Below are 25,229 nucleotides of genomic sequence, written 5' to 3'. Positions count from 1 at the left end.
TTGTTTTAAAATCATAAAAAACATAGTTGGAAAAGGCTGAAGAAATATTAGCTTAGGACACTGCACATATAACAGTGAACAAGCAGCCCAAATGTTATCTTAGAAGACATTAACAGCAGGGTGTATGCTCTTAGCAGACATGGGCCCTGAGTTTGGTGTCACATGCTGAGATCAACAAGGACAAGACACCAAACCAATACAGGGAGCTCTCCTATTGGCAGCCCTTTGAGGGCTTCTCATTAGAGCCAGAGGAGAATACTCTGCTTCCCCCCACATCTTTCTGTCTTTGGGGATGCCTGGTTTGCCTGGCTTCTCCAGAGCTCACTGTCCTGACCACATCCCATTTCCTTCACACCCTCCATTCCACAGTTTGCTAGAAGCCCTCAGTTGTCCAGACCCATGCTTCCTTGGTATTCCACAGGTAGCTATAGGCTTGAAAGGCTCTCTTGACACATTTTCACACATCGGGCCTTTATGTCACACAGGTGTTTGCTCACAAAGTAATTTTCTTACAATTTTTGGAAGACAGGATATGTCTACTAGTTTAATCATGGTGATGGTTTCAAGGGTTTATACTCATGTCGAAACAAACCAGTGTATACTTTAAATATATGCTGGTTATTATACGGTCATTATTCATCAAGAACTTGGTTTCCTTCCATCATTCTCTTGCATCTTCTCAACCTTGCATGTACAAGGGATCTAAGACCCTCAGCTCCCTCCCCTCCAGGTTGGCTGTTATAGTTCTCCTCCTCCTGGAAAGCCAACACAGCACCACGAGGAGTGCCGATTAGTGTCCAGCTCATTATCCAGTATTTCTCTGAGGAGTCTAGACCAGTGGCTACTTGATTTGGCAGATCCATGAGTACATGACTGGGTCAGTCCTGAGCAAAGATTTCTGCTTCTAAGGTCCAGGGCACCATTGCCCTGGCAGTTAAGATCAGGAGAGAGAAATAGCATGCATTCTCAGAATTGGGTTGTGACCAACACAAAGTTCAAGCGCAGTGAGATTTGCTACCAAATTACCTAGTCCCCTATTTTTAATGAGTTAGTAGCAGCCGTATAATGACCAAATATTTTCTTCTCTCTGGTCTCCCAGAGATGTCTGAAATGTTAGGTTCTCGATTAGGGAAAGGTGCCATTTTTGAGTAGTGAAAGCAGGAAAACCGTTTACAATATGCTGTGGTATTCTAGATAGTTAAGAGACGTTCGGACAGCTAATTAGGGTAGGAACATTAACTGTACCTTCATTGAGTTGAGCGTGGATCACTATTAACTATGATTTCCGAACGGTCTCAATATTTTATTTTCTGTTAACTACACTGGGACATTTCCAAGCATTATTATGCCTGCCTTTCTTCCTTCCTTCCTTCCTTCCCTTCCTTCCTTCCTTCCTTCCTTCCTTCCTTCCTTCCTTCCTTCCTTCCTTCCGTCCCTCCCTCCCTCCCTCCCTCCCTCCCTCCTCCCTCCCTCCCTCCCTCCCTCCCTCCCTCCCTCCTAGATGCTGTAGAGTTGTGATGGGTGACAACCTTCTGTATATATGTTTCTCTTACTGGTGGATGAATAAAACACTGATTGGCCAGTAGCCTGGCAGCAAGTATAGGTGAGCTTCTAGATGAGGAAAATTCTGGGGAGAGGGGCAGAGAAGCCTCCAGAGAGACACCATGTAGCAGCTGAAGGAGTAACATGTCCGGGCATTCTCCAGTAACACAAGGTCATGTAGAAATAAATAGATTAATAGAAATGGGTTAATAACTAAGAGAGAACTAGCCAGTAAGAAGCCCAAGTCATCGGCCAAACAGTTTATAATTAATATAAGCCTCTGTGTGTTTATTTGGGGCTAAACGGCTATGGGACCAGATGGGACAGAAACTCTGTCTACAGAGTTGCCCTATTCCTCACTAACACTTGGTATTTCTATCACTATTTTTTTTTAAAGGATACTTAACATTTCTTCATTTCTTTCATTTTCTATACCACCAGGCTGTCTTGACTTTCTCATTCTTTGGCCTCAGCATCCTAAGCAGCTAGGATTATGGGCCTGTGTTATAAGGCTGGCAGGAACTATTTACTTTTATTTTAGGAAGTAGGCTTAGTTTTGAAAATGAATAACTATAGAGAAGATCATGAAAATGAATCACAGGTAATAATTTAGATGAAAAACTTCATATAAAGTAAAGGTAGGAAATGCTAAAGAAACAAATCTACATATTAGAAAGTTCAATAGAGGAACTGGGGAAAAAGAAAACTATATATTGAAAGAATGGTACATTTTAAAGTTTTCCTAGAAGTTAAAAACTAAAGGGAAATTGTGTTAGTGATCAAGAAGAAATATCAAGACACTGATGCAGATAGCCAATCAATAGGAAGACATGGTGACAGAAGGAAGAATGTCAATGGAGGCTTACTGGGAGTTTGCCCATTTCCCAAAAGCTCCATACACAGAGAAACTTAGTGGAATGAACTCAGTGGCCAGGTTGACTAGAGCCTAAGTAGTTCAGAATGCAAGAGCAGAGAGGACAGAGGGGGGCAGCCTGGCCCACATTCACACGCTTTCCTTACTCCTGCTCACTGCCTTTTGGGGATTCCAACTGTTAACCAATGGCTGGGGCCAGGGACTGCTTCCTGCTGGGCTCCCTTTAAATGTCCACAGCATTCAAGAGAAAGAAAACCTGGGTAAGTTTGGATGTTTAGAGCCACCTGGGAATCCCAGTTGCTATGTTCTTAACAAAGAGGTGACACAGACTCTTGGGTCCAGAGCTGTTGTTAGAGGGAGGAGGGAAGATTATTGTTCCTTTGGTTTTCATTGTAATCCTTAATATGTGCCATTCCAGACTCAAGAACAGGGGAAAAAGCTGCATGTGAAATATTAAAATGGCTATCGTGCTAGCAAATTTCAGTACAGACAATCAATTCAGGCTCAGCAAAGGCAGTGGTAAAGGTCAAAACAAAATCATTAAAGAAGTTTCTAAAGCTTCTAGAAGCCTCATTAAAACCACATCCTGCTAAAAGTATGAAAACCCTGGAGAGTCAGGTGAGAGAGCAGGAAGTACATGCTCAGAGAGTTCCCATTAGCAAAAAATGGGAGATTGCCCTGGGTTCTGAGAGCTTATTCCACAGCTTCTTAGCACACAGCAAAAGAAGAGGAATTAGGCACTCAGGAAGCTCTCATGAAAATGAAGCCAATGCTGCCATGGTGGTATGTCTGTACAGGGTCCAAAGCAAACAGGATCTCTATAACTGTGAGTGAAGGGTACATGATCTCACAACGTGCCTCAGAGCACTGTTCTTCCCTGGTTGAGTATATAGCACCAAATGGCATTCCCTTCTGTGTTGGCACTCACACACACACACACACACACACATTTCTATACCCCAATGAGAACTGTTTTGAGGATGGCCCTATTCTCTAAATAAACAGCAGAAACAATGAAAATCATTGCCAATATCCACTGAGTGCCTGAGAATCCACTGAGCTCCATCTTCTTCCCTATTTTAAAAAATGTGAACACTAAAGAAGGAATATGGTGAATGAGTCAATGGAACCACTGCTGACTTGTTCTCTGCTGCCATACAAAGACATTTCCATTAATTTAGGAAAAGGGATTAGAAGACATGAGCTATACATTTATGTGGTCATGAGTACTGCTGGGTACCACAACATCCTGAAGAGGACTCTGGGCATCTTTTCCTATGCTGCCATTCTGTGGAGCACCTATGTAACTGTTGTTGGTGCTTCTTGGCCAACTTGTACTACAATACTATTTCATTTCCGGTTCAGATGACCTTCTACTGTTCTTAGGGTGAAAATTTAGCTATTACGGGCAGTTCAGTCTTTCTCTTTTTGGGGAGATGGAGTAATAACATTCTAATTTCCTGAGGGAGAATTCAAGAACATGGGCCATGCCAAAGAGATGGAGTATGTCTCTCCTTCCAATTGGGGCTGTGCTTCTGGAGTGCATGGCTTGTGTTAACCCTGTTTCCAGATATGCTAACAGATGTCTAAAACACTGTCTAAGAACAGTCAGGTGATGTTTTCACTGACAGGGTATAACACTGCCTATCTATAGCTGTGGTCACAATCTCATATAAAGCATAATGCTACTTGAGGGTTCAGTTTTTGTTTTTATATACTTAATTAAAATGTATGTGTGTGTATGTATGTACATATGTATGCATATATGTTAACACGTACTTGTATTCTGAGATATTGGGAATCAAATCCAGCACCTTGTACATGCTATACCACCAGGCTTTATGAGAGTCTTCTCAACCTGGGAATCCACACACCCTCCCCAAAGCTGCTTTTGAAGGTATAGGTGTTGGGCAGGAGCTTTGCTTTCCTCATAGTTTCAGAGAAGACACATACATAATAAAGAGGTTAGCAGTGAATTAGAGGTACAGCTTAGGGTCAGGTAAAATTTACCAATTATGGTATGACCTAGAGTTAAAAAGCTCATTTTTAATGGTTAGACTGTTTATTTCATATTCCTGGAAAGTTAATCAAAGAGAGGATGAGACACCTGCTAATGGCAGGAGTAGTTCCCAGATATACCAGCTTGTCCCTAAGGAAGCTGCCTTCACTAACCAGTAAGCCTGGGCTGTCACAGCATCCATGGCCCTCTAAGTATCTGATTTCAAACATGTGCCCAGAAGAAATGCAGACAGAATAAATGGCCTCTCCTGCACTGTTGCTGATCTTCTGCTATTAGTCACATAATTTCATTTGTAGACTTATTCTGCTTATTTCCCATCTGTTCTAAGAAGTCAGCACAAAAGCAAGCCTGCCAAACTCCATTTACTCTACATTTGCTTTCCTTGTTTTCTATTGTTTTTTTTTTTCCTCTGCTCCCTGCTCTGTGATTTGCATACAGAGATAAAGCCCCCACACAAAACACCTTAATAGATGCATTATTTCATCTCTATTTCTGACTTTAATTTTGACTCTAATCTCACTCTCTCAAGGCCAGGTTCTAACTGCTGATTTCTATGCCTTTCAGCTCTCAGCCCTTTCACGGGATTGTCTTACACCAACCTACACCAGCAATTTATAAGTATTTATACATTTGCTTTAAATCTCTGATATTCTTGTAAACTATGTCTTCTCTTTCTTTCCAAACATGAACTTGAAATTCCTTAGGTTTGATAATATATAGGTGTAATGAGGGCAGGTTAAATAAGAATTAATTAATTTTCTTAGGTCATATAACTTTGAGAAATACACATAAAATATTTCCAAGTAACATGTGAAAGTGACAAATTAATTTGCCATTGTTGGGATTTCAGTGCTTCTGGAAAAAAAAAGACACAAGTAGACTCATGATGCTGACAGTGTTGAATTTGTAAAAGTTGTCTCCAGACCCAAGATTTCTGTCAGAGAGGATAGCCAGCTGAAGGCCAATAATCTGGACATATTTTACAAATAAGCTGTGAAATCTGAGTAATGAAGACACATATAGGTGAATTTAATAATGAATGGCAAGTTATACAAAACACCTGCAAAGTATGGTTTTCTTGTTAAATGAAAATGAAATTAAAATCCCTAAACCAAACACTAGGCAAATGCCCCATTCAAGAAACTTAATGGACAAAGGGCTTATGACAGAATCGTCTCCTTGGTAAAGCCATATAAGCTGAGGGAGAAGCAGACAGAAAGGAAGGGTGAATTCTCCAAGAAAACAATACTGTCTTTAAAAGTAATCGGCAATTCACACTTCTGACAGGGCTCTCTCCACTGCTGCCCAGGAGCCAAGTGTGCTGGGTTCTGTCCTCAGCCTGGCCTTAATTATTTTACCTCTCAGCCATGCTCTCTCTGACCCTCAGGTTTGTGGGTGTGAATTTACAGCATGTTTCTCTGTTTATTGTAAAATAAATATAAAGGAGCAGGGTTGAAAGGTCATAAGAGCTGGGAAAGGAAGTAGAAACAAAGGACAGGGAAGAGTCCACCAGGAGGGAAGGAGTGCCTGATCTGGTTTGTCCACAGGCGCTGCCTACCTTTGCCTGTGTTGGCATCCTTTCAAAGTGTAACCAGGCTCATCTGGTGGTGCGGCTGAGACCCAGAAGACGGCACTTGGTCCCCCAACCAAGGTGCACTGTGCCAGAGGGTGGGGGAGGCTGCCACTTTGTACTAGATTGGCTGGCACTTGGGGTGCACCTTGCTGCTGCAGCCTGACTGAGCTTCCATTCACCCCAAACCCTATCAAGGAGTTTTGTTAAATTCAGCTTTGCGACAAATGACAATCTGAAATTCCCACATAAGTTGCAATTCAGGAAACAGCTCAGCTGAAGTGGTCATGGAGAACGGGAGGACCTTGGCCCTTTCCTAACAGTATTTTTAATTCTGCCAGGTCACATAGAACCAGTAATGATTTCAGCTAAAATTAGGCCACACTGCTCACTGACAAGGGAGAAATGAAAGCAGAAACTAAAGAAGGGAGCGCCTTGTCTACGGGCCAGGGAGCCACTCCTGTCCTCTCCAAAGAGTCACTGCCAGCTTTCTCCAGGGTGACCTGCTTCAAGTCAAATGATTAGATGAGCACAGGGCTGCCAGCCTTCCCTCCGAGGAGCAGAACAAAAGCTTTTTGTTTTTTAATTAAAAACAAAACAAAACCAAAGCAAAACACAATTCATTTGAGAGCTATACTGGTATATTAACTAAAGTCTCTTGCTTCATGTTTTTAGACATATTTTTTAATCCAAGAAGAATTCATTAAAACATACTTTAAAACTCCCGATCTCAAAGACAACACAGATTATGTTTTCAAGGACAAAGCTTACAAACTGCCACATCATTATTTCCTAGGATATTTTGTTCTCGCTGTCATCTTCACTTTGTAAAACCTGTTTTGTATCTGTCACATTTATGTTGCATCTCTCATATTTAACTTTGAATTTAAGTAAATCACTGAAGCCATGGTGCTTTCAGATTCAATCTTCTCCCCTCTTCCCCCCAAAAGAAAACAAGAAGCATATAAATTGTTACAACATAAGCAACAATGTTTTTCAGTTACAATTTAAAATGTTTCATTTAAAATTAAAAATACAAAGTAAAAGAATTGAGAATATCTTGTCATAATGAAGCAATTCAAAATGGGATTAAAGTATTTTCTCTCTGGTGGCCTGAAAGTTCTTACAATTTACAAATTTTAAGGCAGTGAATTTGATTACTAAATAACAAATCAAGCATGCACAGAGCTTGCTGCAAAGACTTGCTTTGTTTATTCTGAAGGTAGGGCAAAGAATAAATTCCACACTTATTAGAATCACGAAGTCTTCCTGATTGTAACACTAAATCTTACTTGGAGAAATCTGAAAATTCCATGCAGTCACCCTGCTAGTCACCAAGCTCAGGGGTCTCTCCACTAGTGTAAATGCTTGGGACAGTACTTTCTCCTATTTCCATTTTAGTTTGTTTCATAAAATCTTTTTCTTAGACACAAAATGTATTGCCCCCCCTTTTTTTTTTTTTTTTTTGCTGTATACTCCTAGATACCAAAACTTAAATATACAATTTAATTAATCTCATAAAGTCATCTTCCCACAACAGCAACTACTTAGGTAATGGTAATTTGTAGCTGAGGCTGTGATGGATGCCAGTGCCTGGCCATGACAGCACTATGTAATTTTAGAAATGAAACAGGGTGTTAGGAAACCCTGTCACCACAGGTTTTGGTGGATAGTGAAGTCAAACAGCCTGGAGGTTACAGTGCTACAAACTTCAGGGTTCTGTTCAGAAGTGAAAACACTAGTATGATACAGCAACTTGAAGGTCCCAGAGAAAGAGTGCTTCAAGTCACTATGTGGTTAGCATGAGACCTTGCTTAAGAAGGGAGAGAAGAAAAAGTTCAATGACAGACTCTTTACAGATCAAGAAAACAGAACTGTTTATCTGACACCGACACTAAGGAAGAAAAATCAGATGATACTGTACCATCTGTATTTATCAGATGATAAATACCAACAAAAACATTTTATACTATGAAGAGCTTTTACATTGTAAGCTAGCAATTTCCGGAGTCTTCTAGTTGCTTTCAAATTTAGAATTTTAACAGCCATATATTAAAATGGTATTTGGGGGAAAGAACAGTTTTCCAAGCAACACACACACACACACACACACACACACACACACACACACACACACACACACCACACACACACACACACACACTTCTTTCAAGAATAAACACTCAGCACAGGTTGCTTTACTAAACATGAATTGGAAAATGGGAGGCAGACAAGATATTCTCAAAACATGCTCATCTGACACTTATCTATTCTGCTGTTAGTCAAGAGAAGGGGGGTAGGGAGGAAGGGAGGGAGGGGAGAGGGAGAGAAGGGGGGGTAGGAGAGGAGGAGGAGGGAGAGAGGGAGGATAGGAGGAGGGGGAGACAGGGTGAGAGGGAAGGAAGGAAGGAGAGGAGAGAGGAAGGGGAGGGAGGAAGAGAGGATAAAGAATGTGTACACACATGCTTTAAATATTAGAATTTTCATTAGATTTCAAATATAGGTTGAATGTTTTAATTTAATCCACACTTAAGCTACAGAATCTTAAAGGAAAAAAAACTTCTATGTACTTTAAGTATAAAAATAAGTAATAAAATTGTCTTATTTCGCTAGTTAATTGCTGAATACTTTCAGTGAACTAAGTAATGCAATATATATATATATATATATATATATATATATATATATATATATATCTAAGAAAGCAAAGGCACATTCGGGCTTCATATTGCTCATTGTAGGTAAACCAGGGATTACATTCTTGTAGAGTGAGATCCAAGTGGAGATAAATTTAAAAAACAAGCAAACAAGCAATACACAATCATAATTTTAATTCCAATCTGCAGTCAGAGAAAGAACTCAAGATTTAGGCAGTGAGATTTTTTTCCCTTCCATATTTTTGAACACTGGTGAGACACTCAAACTGTTTCTTCAAAATTTTTTTAAAACAAAACATAGGCTTCCCCCTTCTTTGCTAATTATATACTTTTTTGTTACGGAAACGAGCCCTTTATTACTCATAACTTTAGCTATCGCTGGCTTGGGCATCCTTTCAGATCAACAGCATGCAGTTAAGTGGAGAAAAGGCTAAATGCGATGGTTGTTTGCAAAGCAAGGAGTTTTAGTTTTCATATGTTGTTCTTGTCATATGTTGTTCTTGTGTTTCATATTAACACATTAAATACAAGTCCAGTTTTGGGTAGGTACACTTTCAGAGCTTTTTGTTAAGCTGTTATTATTAAAGTCTAGAATATTGGCAGTTTATAATGCTATTGGGTATGTATCCTGCAATTTTACAAATTCCACTGCTGGTGGTCATACATTTTTGATAGCAAAACTACACTGGTTGTAGCACCATAAAAATCAATAAATATTAACCTTCTCCGACACTCTGAACACAGATGCTTCATCAACTGCTGTCAGGTAATAGAACAACCAGTGATGAACTGTATTTCTCCTAAGGAATCTAGAACAAATTAGAAATCAATGTAGATTAACAGGCTTTTTAATAACAAATTCATCTATAGATCTTATTTGCTATAAAAAGAAGCAGAGACTAGCAGCTTTATTGTGAGTGGCTGCCCTTGCTAAAAAAATATGCAAAATGGCAATCTTCCCAGAGCCGAACACTACACATAGCTTTAGGCTTCACTTATGTAACTGTATGGATGCTAAGCATCTAGTTTTGAGCTTTGGTAACATGCTCCAGGCCAGCACCCCGGCTTCCTACATTCGTCTGGATGAGGCACAAAGTATCTAGCATCACTTTGGGATTTTCTAACTAAAGGGAAATTTAGTGGAATAGGTGTCACTTGTCTCTAAAATTTCCCCAAATCACTGCAATAAATAATAATAATAATAATAATAATAATAATAATAATAATATAATAATAATGACTTTAAGTAGGTTCCATGCTTCCCCCAGGGCCCAATACTGGGCGAGATACTAGTCCATGCCTTAGATACTGTTCTCAGAAAGAGAATGGCAGGCAGTAAATACGGAGCTTTAAGAATTCTCATATGAACAGCTGAATTCTAGTTATGTCATATTGAAAAGTTTGTTTTCCCAAGGCTGGATTTGCACTTCAAAGCTGTAGTTAACCCTCACTAAGAGATTCAATGAACCAATCAACTGATGAGATCAATAAACAGGCATGAGAACCTGAATCTGGATCCTTAGCACCCACATAAAAAGCTGCTTGTGGCAGTAGGAACATGTAATCTCAGCATTTGGGAGGTAGAGGCAGGAGGGTCTGGGGGGCTGGCATGCCTGCTAGTCTAACCAAGTCAGTGAGTTCAGTGACAGATCTTGTCTCAAAAAGTAAGTTGGGCAGAGACTGAGAAGGACACTTGATACCTATCTCTGGCCTCCCCATATGCAGGCACACCCACACAGACACAAAATCATAGTAAACTAACAACCCCCATTGTTTCTTAATATGTCCAATTTGGTAATTGGAATAGGAAAGCGGAACCTTGTTTCTCACATGTCTTAGCATATCCACTTCTATACTTTACAGATGACAAACTTCTATGGTATATTTCTCTTTGAAGATCCTGTAGAATTGTACTAGTTCAGCTATTCAGTCAAATGAGTATCTATTCCGAATGACAGTAAATGCTCCATGCTAAAGCACTATGACATGATACCAGCCTAAGAAAAATCAGAAGTCTTGGGAAAACAACAATATACTAGTAATTTCTCAGATTATACATTTTGAAATTAAAGTTCTTGGTGAAAATATCTATAATGAATCCGTTTTTTTTTTTTTTCCCAATAAGTGGTTAGATTTGGTTTTCAAAGTAATGGCTTTCAGAGTAGACTGAAGAATGTATCTAAATCCAATTAATCACAGAGCTTGCAATAGGACCTAATAACACATACTTCCTAACCAGAAGCTGGTGTTACGGGCAAGAAATCTCACTGGAACAACCCCAAATACAGCATAACTATTTGGTACCAACTGAGACTTACTGAAAAGAGAGAAGGATTTCCTTATGAATTGGAGGCCACCAGATCCAGGCAGGTGGACTTGTGAGTGACAGCCACCCTGAGGACCAGGTTCTCTGGCAAAGGAATTTCAGGCATACTGAAGGGTAGACGTGAATAAATGTGAATGAGGACCAGCTCTGCTGAAGAACAGAGTCCTAGCAAAATGAGCTTCAGGACAAACACAACTGTTTTTTGTGACACAATGCTTCTAAAACGACTGAGGCTTAAACTTGATTCTCAGCTTCAGTTTAGACAACTTAAGAATTTTTTCCTTTAAGATGATCAAAGTAAAGAAAGTCCTGTCTTTTCATGTCAAAGTCAAGCTTGATTCATGTTATACTAGGGCTCCCTTTTTATGATCTCCGATCCCAATTTATGCTCAGCACAGGGCCAGTTCTCTAGCCATTTTCCCATTCATTGTCACTAAAACTTTGCTACTCCACCCATATCACAAAAGGTTACAGAAAGCTGCAGTGATCTGAACCTTCTGGTCACAAGTACTACCCATGGCTTTGGGACTCATCAGGGCCACATTTGGACTGAAGTATGGTGCTTCATATGCATTTGAGTGTACTTGTTTTTAATATTCTCTTTATACTTACAATGTCTGCTAATCTCCCAACTGGTAGACCCCAGGTAAGAAAACTCAAAGCTCCAGCTTTAAGAATGCAGGTCCTCTAAAATTATTTGGTTTACTGTAATCTGTGTCTTTAATTTCATGAATATGCTTTTTATGAAATTGGGTGAACCAGAATTTTCTGCATATATATTTAGTATTATAAGTATTTCCTGATTAACTTACCACTTAGATAGAATAAACTGCCCTTCTTTGTCTCTTCCAAAAAAAAAAAAAAAAGAATGCAGGCCCTGAAGGGCAGACATCCTCCTGTCTCCACTTGCAGTAGGACCCACTGCCTACAGAAAGATGGGGGAGGGCTAGGGAGAGCAGGTGACATGCACATGCACTCAGGATTCCAGACGCCCTCAATCAGGGGACAAGACAGTCAACACTGAGATTAGCCAACTTCGAGGGACAAGGGAAAACCTCAGTAGATACAAAGCACATCACAGAATGGGACGGCAGGCTTTGGAAAAAAGCAACAGAGGAAACTGCTCCAGTAGGGAAGCCTCTGAGTCAGACACTAAGAGAGGAGGGCACTTGCATGAAGACAGACAGAGCTCCCACTCTCCTGACCCAGGCCACCCTAAGAGCCTGAGCTAAGAAGAGGTAAGACTGCATCAGCGTGCTGGAAGACACTAAGTAGGTTTCACATAGGTACCCCAGTTAAAAACAAAACAATGACAGGACACTGAGCCTGCCTTCAATTTAGTGGGACTGCCATAGGCACAGAGCTAGGGAGGATGGAAAGATCCTGGAGAGCGGGACACACGCTGGACTCGGGGAGATCTATAGGGCACACACCAGAAAAAACACTTCTCCTCCTTTTACTTAGATTCCATTGCTCCAGTTGTTAAGGAAATGGCAGCCTAGGAAAGTTAAGTATTTCTACAAGGCACAGCACCTCTGAGTGGCATGAATCTTCCTACGTCATTCATCTATTAGCAACTCCTGCTGGTTTCCTATTTAAGTAGTACAAAATTCTCTGCACTCTTCCTCTAGCTTACCAAGGCTGTTCTCTCACAGCACACTAAGGCCCGTTACTGGGGTGCAGACATTTTCAGGTTCTAGCTTGGCAGACTCTTTCACTCCCTAGGTACATGCAACACCCTTTTCTTAAAGCAGGCATCCTGGCTGCTACTGAAAGCTGTCTTTGTGGCTCCTGTGTCATTTCTCTCTCTTTTGTTACAACAAACTCCACAAGGGCCATGATAACATATGTTCTGCCCACATGTCTAGCTTTGCATGGAACAAGTGAAATCATGTATTTATCCCACTCTTCAAAGTCGCAGACAAAAGTCCACTGAACAGCAATGGAAATGGCAACAGAGATCATATACAGTTAGACTGATTCTCATGTCATGATTATCTAGGTTTTCTTATTCATTTCACAAGGACAGAAGCCAAAGCTGCTGAAGTCACACAGCAAGGGAACATTAGTGTTAGCCTCACATTCGGATGCTTTCCATCACCATGCACTTTCTACCACACCATGTGCAATATTGATTCCACTAGAGAAAGGAAGTTAATTTCTCCTCTGCAAAGCTTCAGAGCAGTTTTTCTTTTAGTTACAAAAAGCAGCAAAACATAGAAAACACAGGAAAACCTGCATTTTTAGGTTTCTTGTTTTTTCTGAGAAACATAAACAGAATAGAAACAAATAAACTTGGCGACATACACAACATAACATTAAAAAAATTTTTTAGAAGTTCTTAGGTACTCATTAGGCATGAAAGTTATTACAATAGTTATATGACCAAAACAAAATAATAAAGAAAGCAAGCAAGCAACTATTTATTACCTAAATCTATGTTTCAAGATGATCATACTAACAATTTGGTAGGTATTATTTATATATTTAAGCTCAGACACATTATGTACAGATTTTCCTGTTTGCATTTTAAGGCATGGATGATAGTAGCAGTCAGATATCCCACAAGTTGCCTTTGGCACACAGCTTCGTGCTATGGTTGTAGCAATCTGTCTATATCTCTCTTTTAGCTGCTGTGCATCTGTCCACTGCATAAATAAACTTTATTGAAACAACCCCTCACGACGGACATACATTTCCTGCCTGTGACGTTACAATGACTCACAACATAAAGATCTTTGATAGTAGTGCATTCATTCTGAGAGTGATGCTTAAAAGTGAAATTGCCCAGTCAAGCGGCATCCCTATTTCAAATATTATGAGCAAGTCGAAGCGTCACACCATGCATGTGTACATCAAAAACATCACATGGCAACCTGTAAAGTATGTAAAGATCAACTAAGAGAAAAAAACCCAGATTTCATTTATTATAAGAAAAATCAGCATTATAAGTTCCTATTTAGTCACGATTTGAGGGGGGTATTAGGAATACTGACATTCTGTGAAAGACTCATCCTATTAACACTTTGTTTCTCCTCTCTGGACATTTCTCCTGTCTTCTGCATCCCAGAGGTTACCTAAGCCTGTGAAGTTGTCTAAATCATGGAGCTACTCAGAACTTCAAATAAAAATAAAATACATGAAGAACTAGAAACTGCCCATTGTGTTAATTATTTAAAGTCTACCGTTGTCCTTTACGCATCAATTATGAAGTGCCTACCGCTTAGGTCTGAAGACTCAGCTACTTCTGTAAGGAGTTGTGTGTTGGTGAGGGCACTGCTGATGCTAGAACATCACTCTATATGACAGTTCTACTAACTTATGCTTTGTTTCTAAGACAGCATCATAGCGATACCCATCAATTTGGTTGTGTTGCAGTTTCAAAGGAAATTGAAACACTCTGTTCAGCAGGAAAACCCATTAACAACTCAGAACAGCTTTAAGAAATTCCTAAAAGAAGTATGATTATATATATACCAAAATATATGAGCAGTAAAGACTGCTTAGGGTCACTCTCAGACTAGCCAAGCAGCCTGAATGCAGCAGAGACTAGCTGAACTACCTAGAACAGTGGTTTTTAACCTGTGAATCGTGATCCCTTTTGGGGTCACATGACACTTTCACAGGGGCTGCCTAAGACTATTGGAAAACATAGATATTTACATTACAATTCATAACAGTAGCAAAACTGCAGTTATGAAGTAGCAACGAAAATAATTTCATGGTTGGGAATTGTATTTAAGGGTCAGAGCATTAGGAAAGTTGAGAACCACTGGCTTAGAAGGAACAAAGAACAGCTGCACTGCCTGTAGGAGGTTTAGACCAACAGAGCCACCTGGAAAGGGCAGGGCAGCCTGTTGAGCTGCAGGCTGTGCAGTACACTTCAGGTTTCCAGATTTTGTGAACTGTCACCTGTGCTGGGATTAGGTTTGGTGATACAACAGTATTTGAGTCACTTGTGCTCCCATAAATAACCCATTGTCCACATTCCTGTAAATAATCACAATAAAATTCCCTGGGTCAGCAAGGTGGATGTTGGTAGTATCTGTATTGTGGTCTATTGTAGGCTCCCAATCTGAGGTGAGTATCCCCAGGAAAAGTCTGTCACACAACAAATAAGTGAAGATGAAACTAAAGCAACATAGGCACATTTTCTCATATTTCAATCAGAATATTTCAGTGTATTTATTACCATGACTCCAATTTTGGGGAAAAAAAAAGCAACATTAAGAGAAGTGCAATAAAAAAGCCTAGACAATGTTTTAGGTTTGGTGTTAAGAACAACCAGCCTTACATAATCAACTAAGCTATGTAAGATCAAAATGTTCCTTTAGACTCTAAGGCCCCCTCATGACAGAATACTGTCCTTCCATGCCTGCATGTATACCGAACCTTGAAGCAGGTTTATCCTGTAATATCAACTCTGTACTCCAATGATTACTTTCTCTTCCTGAGCTTTATATCCTAGCCAAGGACAAAGGAGAGCTGTGCAAACACAGTCAAGTTCCTTTGTGAACTGATCATTTTCTAGAGGTCATTCAGACCATAATTTTAGACCCCACTGTCCTGATGGTCCTTCTTAGGAAATTGGACCCAGTGGGAACGTTTGCTCCTTCTGCTTAGTCTATGGGTCAGCATTTTCCTTCTCTTGTAGTTCTTAATTTCTGTAAGTGGCAATTATTTAAGATACATTTAGAGAAGGTACAATCTACATTCATCCAATAAAACCTAAATATAAAAAAGGACAGAAAAAATCTAGCATGGCTACTGACGATAAATGGGCCAGCATTTCACATTTGGAAGGGACCAGCAAAGTGGCACATGAGTAAATGGGGGCTGGGGGTCGGGGAAGAAGGGTGCAGGTTAAAAACAAAAATGGGCAGAATTAAAAGGCCTTACTATGTGTCAAAGAGACAGAGCATTTTAATTACAAAAGGTTAATATCATAGCCAGAGTTGAGACATAGGTGGAAAGATCACTTTAATAAATAGTACCTAAAAATCCACTCAAAGGTACTATATATATATTATATATATATATATATATATATATATATATATGGAAAGTCCAAAGTTTAGATTTTAACTTGCACATGATTAAAAAAAATAGATCACCACACACACACACACACACACACACTTTTCACAGAGTAGCCTATTAACTTAAGAACCACACCTATGCAAAACCCTGGCAGGAAAACTGAAATCAACTGTTTGGATGTGACAGGTGCTAAGCCATGAGAGAAGTTAGGTAGCCATTGGCAAGCTGGTCGCAAAATTACTGAGATAGGCAAAAACAAGGCAATTCATTTAAAGGATGGCGTATCCATGACGCACACCTGCCAATGCCCTCAGTGTTAATACTAAGCAGGTAACGATGAGATAGTGTTCCACATCTACCACCTCATACCTTGATTAAAGACACTACTGTGTCCCATGGTGAAGAGCTCCAGACAGATAAACAGCTGGGACTGATTCAAATGCTGTTGCTAATACTGAGGATCTGGCCTTTGACGTCACTTTGATTCTCAGTTGTAACAACAAAGGGGGGTGGGTGTCAAGAAAACTCAACATATGCTTAAAACACCGTACACACACTTAAAACTTACGCTTAAAGTGCAGCTTCACACCTGAGACTGGATTTACTGCATTAGGCTCTCTTTTAACACTCACAGTTATAGTACATCTAATCCCCATTATAAATTCTATACCCCTCATCACCAATGTGGTTCTCCTGTGAGAGAACTGCTACTGACAAAGCATTTTAGGTCAAGTATCATATATAACATTGCCAATTATCATTTATAAAGCAATAGCACAATTGAGGTTACAATGACACTGAAGGCTGGCTTCAGACGGTACTGGTACTACAAAAGTTTGTTGGGTCAGCCACTTTGTTTTAGTCTCTGACTATTGCATTAGGAGCAGTTGTATCACTGGGTGCTCTGGACATCAAATGAGATGAGACTCTTAAGAGCAGAATAATATGGAGCTAATAACAAACACATGCGTTACTCAGCTGTGATGATGTGGTCATTTATTGAGAACAATCAAGCTAGTTCAAGGTTATAGAACACTTTCCCTTACGTTCCTTCCACACAGACAATTGTGCTAGTGTGTCTCTGAGAGACACATTAGGCTTTGTCCTTACATGTCTTACAAGCAATTGAACACCTATTTGGGTAGCTGCTCAATTAATGCCTATTATTTTCAAGGCTAGGAAAACTCTCGCTCTCTCTGACACCTGGTGTAGTATGAAGGTGACACTGTAGATACGTTTCATGTGAATTTTTCTTACATTCACAGAGTTTTATCAATATCCACAAATGTCATGGGAATCTAATTTATTAGATCAACACAATAGCTAATACAAATTATCAGCAAAAATTAATTTCCAGTCACTGGAGAATTTTTGTAACATGTTTGGCAAAGGAAAAAGTAGAAAATAAATTCATGAACATAGATATTTTCAAAACCCTGCTTACTAAGGAAGCTCAAAAATTTTTTCTTCTCTACTCACATGGCAAAAGGGACACAATAAAGAGGTTTAGATTACTGTATCAATGTGAGGGGGTCCCTTCATGTTCTCATATATTACAAAGATCAGTGTATCACAACTTGTAGATGTCTATGGCATCGGGGTTTAGTTACAAGGCTCCTATAGGTGGCTGCTGAGCCAACAGAACAGACTATCCCTCAGGGGAGAAGCTACTTCAGGAACAGTACACCTTTAGTTTTGGAAGACAGATGTAGTGGGTTGGAGGTAATGGTTCTTTTTGTTCTTTATTACTAAGAGAGACACTGGTAATGGCCCTGAGCATGGAAATGTGGAGTACAACTAAATATAAATACTTAGATAAGATGCCTGCATAAATTATCATGCTACATTTTAGTCCTACTTCAAGCAAAACATTCAATTTTACCTGTAGTATGATGATAAAATACTGTTTCCTATAGTGAGTGAAAACGGCTATGCATATCAATGTAATAGAAGTGTCTGTTGACATTTTAATGTCTAGAAGATGAACACACCCAACTTGATCTTGCCACAAATAACAAGACACATAGTCCTAGATTTGAAATGATTTTGTCAAGGAAGGAAAGATATTACAAATTTGATACCTTCAAATGGAACATAAAGCATCTAACATATTTTATTAGACACAGAGAAATCGAGATGAAAATATATTAAGTACTAAAAAGAATTACATACAAACCAAAATTACTTTGTGGGCTTCATTCTAGCTCATGGCCAAAGACTCATAACCTAAAAACATTTATCACAAACACATTTACTGATTTTTTTTCATTAGATACTAAGGAGATAAAGGCAGAAATATGGATGAAGACTATGCAGTAGGAAAACATTAAAACAAAACAGAATCCTAAACTGTTACTAGGTGATTTCAAAGAACTATTCTGGTTTATTTCTCTTCCTTTTCTGCATTTTATCATATCTATATGATCTAGGTTTTCAACTTGCACTGTACACACACCCTGGAGTCTCCTCTGCCTACTCAAGGTTTCCGGTCTGCCATCTCACTCTTCTGACACAAGATCAAAGTATTCTTCCACTTCCATTCATATATTTAATAATAATCAACTACATGAACACTGGATTATATGAGGTGGAGCTACATTGCCATCCCTGAAGCGAACAGGATCTCCAGCTCACCTTTAAACAAGCAAGAGCACTTAAAAGTTGAAAGAATTTAATAATCAAATGTGCACAACAAGGACAACATTTGGTACCTATTTGATTTGGTCTTTGATTTAAATGTGAGGTTTGCCCTGTCTAAATAGCCAGAGAAATCTAACAAACACAACAAAATGTCATAGTTTAGTGTTAACTGGATGCTTAATATTCAGTAAATAATCCTTTTATAAAGGATGCTAGAATATGGGTTCACTTAACTATTGGAAGAACAGAAATGAGTTTGGGGTCCTATTAAACAACAAAATATCAAGTGAAACCAGACATCATTAAACAGAAAACAGACACATCAATAGAACTATGTCTCTATGATAAGCTACAAACACCTTTTTTTGTAGTAGACTATTTATTACAAAGTCATGTTTCTCAAGAGAATAAGGAAAATGTATTAGAATAATAATGGTTAAAACATGAATATGTGAACTGCATTAACAGTCCAGACTATATTAACACAAGGTACAACACAGAACATGGACCACTGTCAATCAAGAGGAGCACTTACTGGCATAATTGAAAACAACATAGAATATAGAGTAATTTTTAATTATATATTTTACATGTAAACTTAATAGAAAGCATGTTCTAGTTTAAGTACTTTACAAATATTAACTTATTTAATCATTTCAAGACACATGGCAGTAAGAAAGACTGATGGAAAGTTGAGCCCAAGTATCAAAATGATCTATTTCATCATTTAGGACATACAAATCCCAGGCCAACATCTGGAAAGAAAACAGCACTGCAATTCACTCTACCAAACTGGATGGTGGCAAGCAAGGCACAGAGGATGCCACAGCTGTGCCCAACAGGCATTCTCTTCCAAAGAAGAAAAATTCAATTTTATATTTCATGCACTGATTGAGCTAATCTATGCTACTTGCAAAGGAATCTTGCCTTTTCCTTTACAAACAGGAAGTCACTTATGCTAGGTTTTTATTTTAAGCATGTACTAAAATTATGAGTCTTTAGAAGAAAGAATGAGTCCCTGCCAATCACACTGACATGCTACTCAACAAATGGCACTAATAGCTGTGACAAGAGTGAACATGTCTGAGCAGAGCTTTTTACGGAGACTCTAGACCAGCCATCAAAAGCACTGTTTTATCAAGTTAGGGCCTACGCCATACTCTGCGGCAGTGAAAGCTATTAGGTGATTCAAAGGCCTACTTTACAGTGATGGATTTTCTTCTATTAAAAGAATGTATTTAAGTGTTTTTAATCTTTCTTAGAAAAATGGAAAACAATAAGAAAGTACAAGAGTATTTCAAGAAGTTCAAATCTCTTTTCCCTCAATAAATTAATTTTGAAATTTTATTTAAATGTCTTTTATATTATAAATGTTCATTAACATGTGCCATGTTACACCTTTTGGGTCTATTTAATTTTAGAGGCTCATGTAAATTCGTGTGATTCTTTTGTAACAGTTCTTCCTTAATTTCACATTACCCTTTCCAAGTATGTTTTCTAAGTGATCTCTCAAAACTACATAAGCCATAGGAAGTATAGGAAAGCTAGTTTTCAGCATGTGTAACTGTGTAACTTGTGGTGTGATACACATTTACTGGGACTTTTGAGAGAAGGCAATTCAGCCACATGCCATGACATGGATGAATGTTGGAGACATTGTGTGAAATGAAAAACCCAGTCATCAAAGACGTTAGAATGATCCCACCTGTATGTAAGGTAGAACAATCTCCTGATTATATCATTTCTTCCAATGTGTGATTTCATATCATACTTCCTTCATCACAGCCAAAACAGCATAAAGTACGTAACAGACAGACTAGTCATAATGTATTCAGACAGAGATATTGAAACAGTGATACCTAACACATCGCTTATATGTGTAGCAGTCTATGACACATACATAAATCAATGATAGCAATGAAACTGCCTAACACCACAGTCCTCTAAGTCATCTCTTGTCAAATGACATAGGACTATTGTGTGAACACAAAATATGAATTAGGTGAGTATATTTTTACAATTTCAAAGCTCACCAGAGAAGAATATAATATCAAAAGGGAAAAACCCAATCTGTTATTCAAAGGTATACAATTGAACACTAGTTTCACTGTGTACTACTTTCTCAATGCAAACATACAGACTTCATTGTATTTTTCTCTAAGATTTTTTTGAATTGCATTGTAAGCTCCCCTCAGTTAGAAAGTCATTCAGGAAAAGGGAAAGGCAGTGACAAATCAGACAACCTCTGCACAGGTTTAAATTAGATTATAGAACAACGACGAGATGAAGGGTACAAAGCTGAAAGGAAATGCAGACACAACTATGGCATTTTGAGAGTAAAGTTAAAAACCCATATATACTTATCTTCAAAACTGCTATGCTAATATAAAAAATGGCCTTTGTAGAAAAAAGAACATATTCCATATACAAGACACAACTCAAAATGAATCAGAGGACTGAATGCTGTGCAAAGCAATTTAAGAGGCAGCAGACTGATTTTCAGGGCAGTTTCAGTCCATGGTCTCATCCCCATTGTTGGGAGCCTCTGGAGTACCATGGTGCAGATGTCATAAGAGCTACTCACCTCATAGCTGCAGAGAAACAGACAGGAAGAGGCCTTGGGTAAGACATATGGTCCTAGGGGATGCCCCAAGTGATATATTTCTCCCTCCAGGACTTATCTCCTAGTTGCCCACTCTCTATGCAGCCATCAATAGATAAGCCCATTGATGAAACCAGAGTTCTCAAGGTTCAATCACCTCTTTGGGATTGGAGTCATCAGTTGGGGAACAAACTATTAATACATAATTCTTTGAGGGTATTTCATATTTAGCCATTGGTCTTCAGTCAAAAGTGAATTAAAAGCATGAGACAAACTCTGAAAATAATGACCTTAAATAAAGAATTTAATTTTGGGGTTGGCATTTTCCCAATGAGTCATGATGCTGACTATTTTCTTTATTCTTACTGGGCATTGGTTAATCCTCTTTAAAGAACAGCTCTTCAGAGTTTTCCCAACTTTAATGAGGACAATTGCCCTGCTATTTTAAATGTAACAATGCTTTACATGCTCTGGATAAAGGCTCCTTATAAGACAGAGATGTACATTATTTTCTGCCTTTTTTTTAATTCTTAGAAATGTATTTTATACCAGCACAGCAAATAATACTTTTACTATTTACTTTGCATTTTTTTCCTTTTTTAAAAATTCTTTAATTACTACTCATATTTATATATCCACCCCCCTTTCGATTGCCCTCCCATCCTCCCATGCTCCCCACCAACTACTCCCCAGGGATAGTGAGGCCCTCCACTGGGCACCTTCAAAGTCCATCTTATCATTTGGGGGAGGACCTAGGCCCTCCTTGCTGTATCTGGGCTTCAACAGTATCCCTCCATAGAGAATAGGCTCCCAAAGTCCATTTGTGTTTTCTGCCTTTTGATAGGGTGTAATTTATGATACCAAGTGTTTTTTTTTTTTTTTTAATGAAGTTCAACGTATCATTTTTTTTCTTTCTTTTACAGTTTGTGTTTTTTAGGGTCATATCCACAAAAGTAACTGCTTAATCCAAAGTCGCAGAGATCTCAACTCAAATGCACTCACAGGGAAGCAAAGGATAGTATGCTCACAAGAATGGCTTAGTATGTCTGATGAGAATGTCTAAGAACAGAATCACACAAAGGTAATATACACAACTGGGATACAGAGACCATCTGCAAACCAAAGGAGACTGGATTCTTACAAAAACAGATCAACTGTAGGACCTGCACAGGGAACACCCACATGAGCCTAGAGCATAACATAATGCCAGATAGTACTTTCCAAAGATATTACACTCACTAAAAAAGAAAGCCTTTTACAGTGGAAGAATCTGCAGGACCCTGTCAAATTCTACTGGTCAGGTTACCATTTCTAGGTAAAACAATTGTATCCTTTACAGCCTCAACAAAATCTTTTACAAACATTAGCCTAACCCAAATCTAGGGATGCTCTACACAACAACTGGCCCTATGTACGTAAGTGTCAAAGTCATGAAAGAGGAGAAGAGCTCACAGACCAGAACAAACTGAGAAGACATAAATGAATGCTGGCCCACAGGATGAATTCCAATGAAAAGAACAATAAAGGATATGAGTGAAGAAACTGGGGAACTCTGAACAAAGAATATAGTATGGAAAGCAGTATTGTACTAATGCTAATTTTGCTGGGTTTTGTTGTTTTTCTATGGTAATATCATGAGATGAAATCTAGGGATGTTTAATGAATTCTTTTATTGTATACTTTTGGGTAAATTTGAAATTACAAAACTTAAAAGAAAAGTTGTGCAATGGTGATTTTACTCATTGCAAATAAAAACGAATGAAATTGTAAAAAAAATAGTATATTTTAAATAAATTTCAAAGACAATTACAAAATATATCTAAATTTATTTTGTAATTTAAAAATTCTGTGCTTTCATTAAGTATGTTCAATTAAAGCAACAACCTATTATACATAGCCAGTGATAGGACTTATCAACACCCACAATAGCTCTCATATACAACTACTTTTAATTATGACTCAAAATAAACGATGGTGTAAAAAATTTTAAATTAGGTTATATTGAATACAATCAATAAAAGGTCTATAAAAAGTAAAAGCTGTATCAGTTACCTGATCAGATCATAATGCCCCAACTCTAGTTTTTCACAATCAATTTCCCCTTAAAATTCTAATGAATGAAGTTGTTCTTGAGGATAGCAACAATTCTGTTTCCCTTCTCTTTTCAAAAACTTTCTTAACTTTCAGAATCTAGTTTTCAAATGTTGTGCACCCTTGTTCTGATTAGATTACAATTTACCTGTCAGGAGAGAGGCAAGACACACTGAAGAAGAGAGAGGCAAGACACACTGAAGAAAGTTTTACTGTGTTCTGAATTTACACAGGCCTTGAAGGCAAATGAAGATTCAGCCTTTTGTGGGTAAAAAATATAAACATCATTTTAAAGCCCTTATGATCCTGTAGCCAGCTACGAGCCTTTGTGACTCAGATCTGTCCTCTTAACTGGACAAGTTTCTGTGATTTTCAGGTACCACCTGTCAATCCTAGGAGAAGTTAATAGTAGATAACATATTAATAGAGGTTTATTTTAATTGTCTATTCTGCACTTACTATGCAGTTGAGAAAGGAAACACAGACTGAGCGACTTGATAAAAGCCACACATTAGCAGAGTCAACACCAACACTAGCTCATTTGACTTCATACTTCTGCTTTCTTCTGTATGATGTAAGGGCAATAGAGAAAGCACTGTGAAAATATTCATCATTGTGGGTTTAAAGTTATTGTGTAATTTTACTTCCTAATACAGATATTCAGATTATCTTAAACTACCCCCACTTTTAAGTCTTCCATGGTAAAAACTTGATTAACTGTAAGTTTTTTTTTTTCCTTCAAAACTCCTTCCATGCAGGATTTGACTGTATGTTGGCACCTTCAAGAAAGCAGTAACAGATTTGATTCAGCCAAACTCTGGGTTATGTATCCTTAGGCAACTTAACTACTATTGGAAGATCCATTTTTAAAAGTCATTAATTGGAACTTGTGATCATCAGAGATTTGTTTTTGAAGATTTAATGGCCTGCTGGGAAGCCTGGCACTATTATTACTGTTCCTCTCTCTTTGTTTGTAATTAAAAGGCATACTTGATGGTGTGAAGACAGCACTGCAGCACTGCCACTGGCCACTTATGGAGGAAGCCATTGTGATTCAGTCTGGGCTCAGCTTTCCCTTTGCAGACTCCACCTCCCCCAGCACAGAGAAGGAAGTGAGGGTGTGCCAGACAAACAGCAGCCAATGTTTCTCTAACACTGCTGCACAGTGCTGAACACATAAAGAGATTTTTATGCACAGTGCTGCAACATTAAAGAGAACGTATTTATTCTCCAGCATATGAAACATGAAAATATTTAAGGGCATATTGCTGTAAGGTTTTGAATAAAGAAGAACATTATTGAATAGAAGAAGTGGTAGCGAGCCCACACATCTGCTTAACTGATCAGTAAATCATATACTCACAGCAAACATCCAGGAGCAGGATTTCCCTGGAATGCCAATTATAGCACTAAGAAAACAGGCTGATGGAAATGGCCTTTCTGATATTGCTCACTCATTGACTACAGAGAATGTAGTGCATCCATCTAAACTTTAGAACCCAAGCAGGCAGGAGGAGAGTAAAGGGAAAGTCAGGAGAAGAGTAAAGGGAAAGGCCAGCTACCAAAATACCAACGTTGCCTCTAGATGGACAGAGGAGTAACCAAAGCAGGAAACGCCAAGGCCTAGAGGCAGCAGTTTGGGAAGAACAAAGACTCTCAGCAGCATTTAGGAAAATGAACCCATGACTGGCTCAAAGATCCCCATCCCTGAACTGCTCATTATTCCAGGAAGTCTTTTGTTAGCATGAAGAACTAAGAGCCTAGAAAACAAGGACTCCAGCCTGAAGGTTAAAAAGAAGAGGGGAGAGGCTGAAAATTATAGACCTGTAAGTCTAGCATCTATATTAGGAAATAAATTTGAGATGAT

At 38.6% G+C, this 25,229-nt stretch overlaps 1 protein-coding gene across 3 annotated transcripts in view; it reads right to left on the bottom strand.

Moving 5' to 3' along the window:
* Znf407 (zinc finger protein 407) overlaps positions 1-25,229 on the bottom strand; it is a 379,395-nt gene that overhangs the window by 83,344 nt on the left and 270,822 nt on the right. The window lies entirely within an intron of this gene.

This window comes from Cricetulus griseus, chromosome 2, assembly GCF_003668045.3.
Source record: "Cricetulus griseus strain 17A/GY chromosome 2, alternate assembly CriGri-PICRH-1.0, whole genome shotgun sequence".
Classification (NCBI taxonomy): Eukaryota; Metazoa; Chordata; class Mammalia; order Rodentia; family Cricetidae; genus Cricetulus; species Cricetulus griseus.
This window is presented reverse-complemented; position numbering and strand designations above follow the sequence as displayed.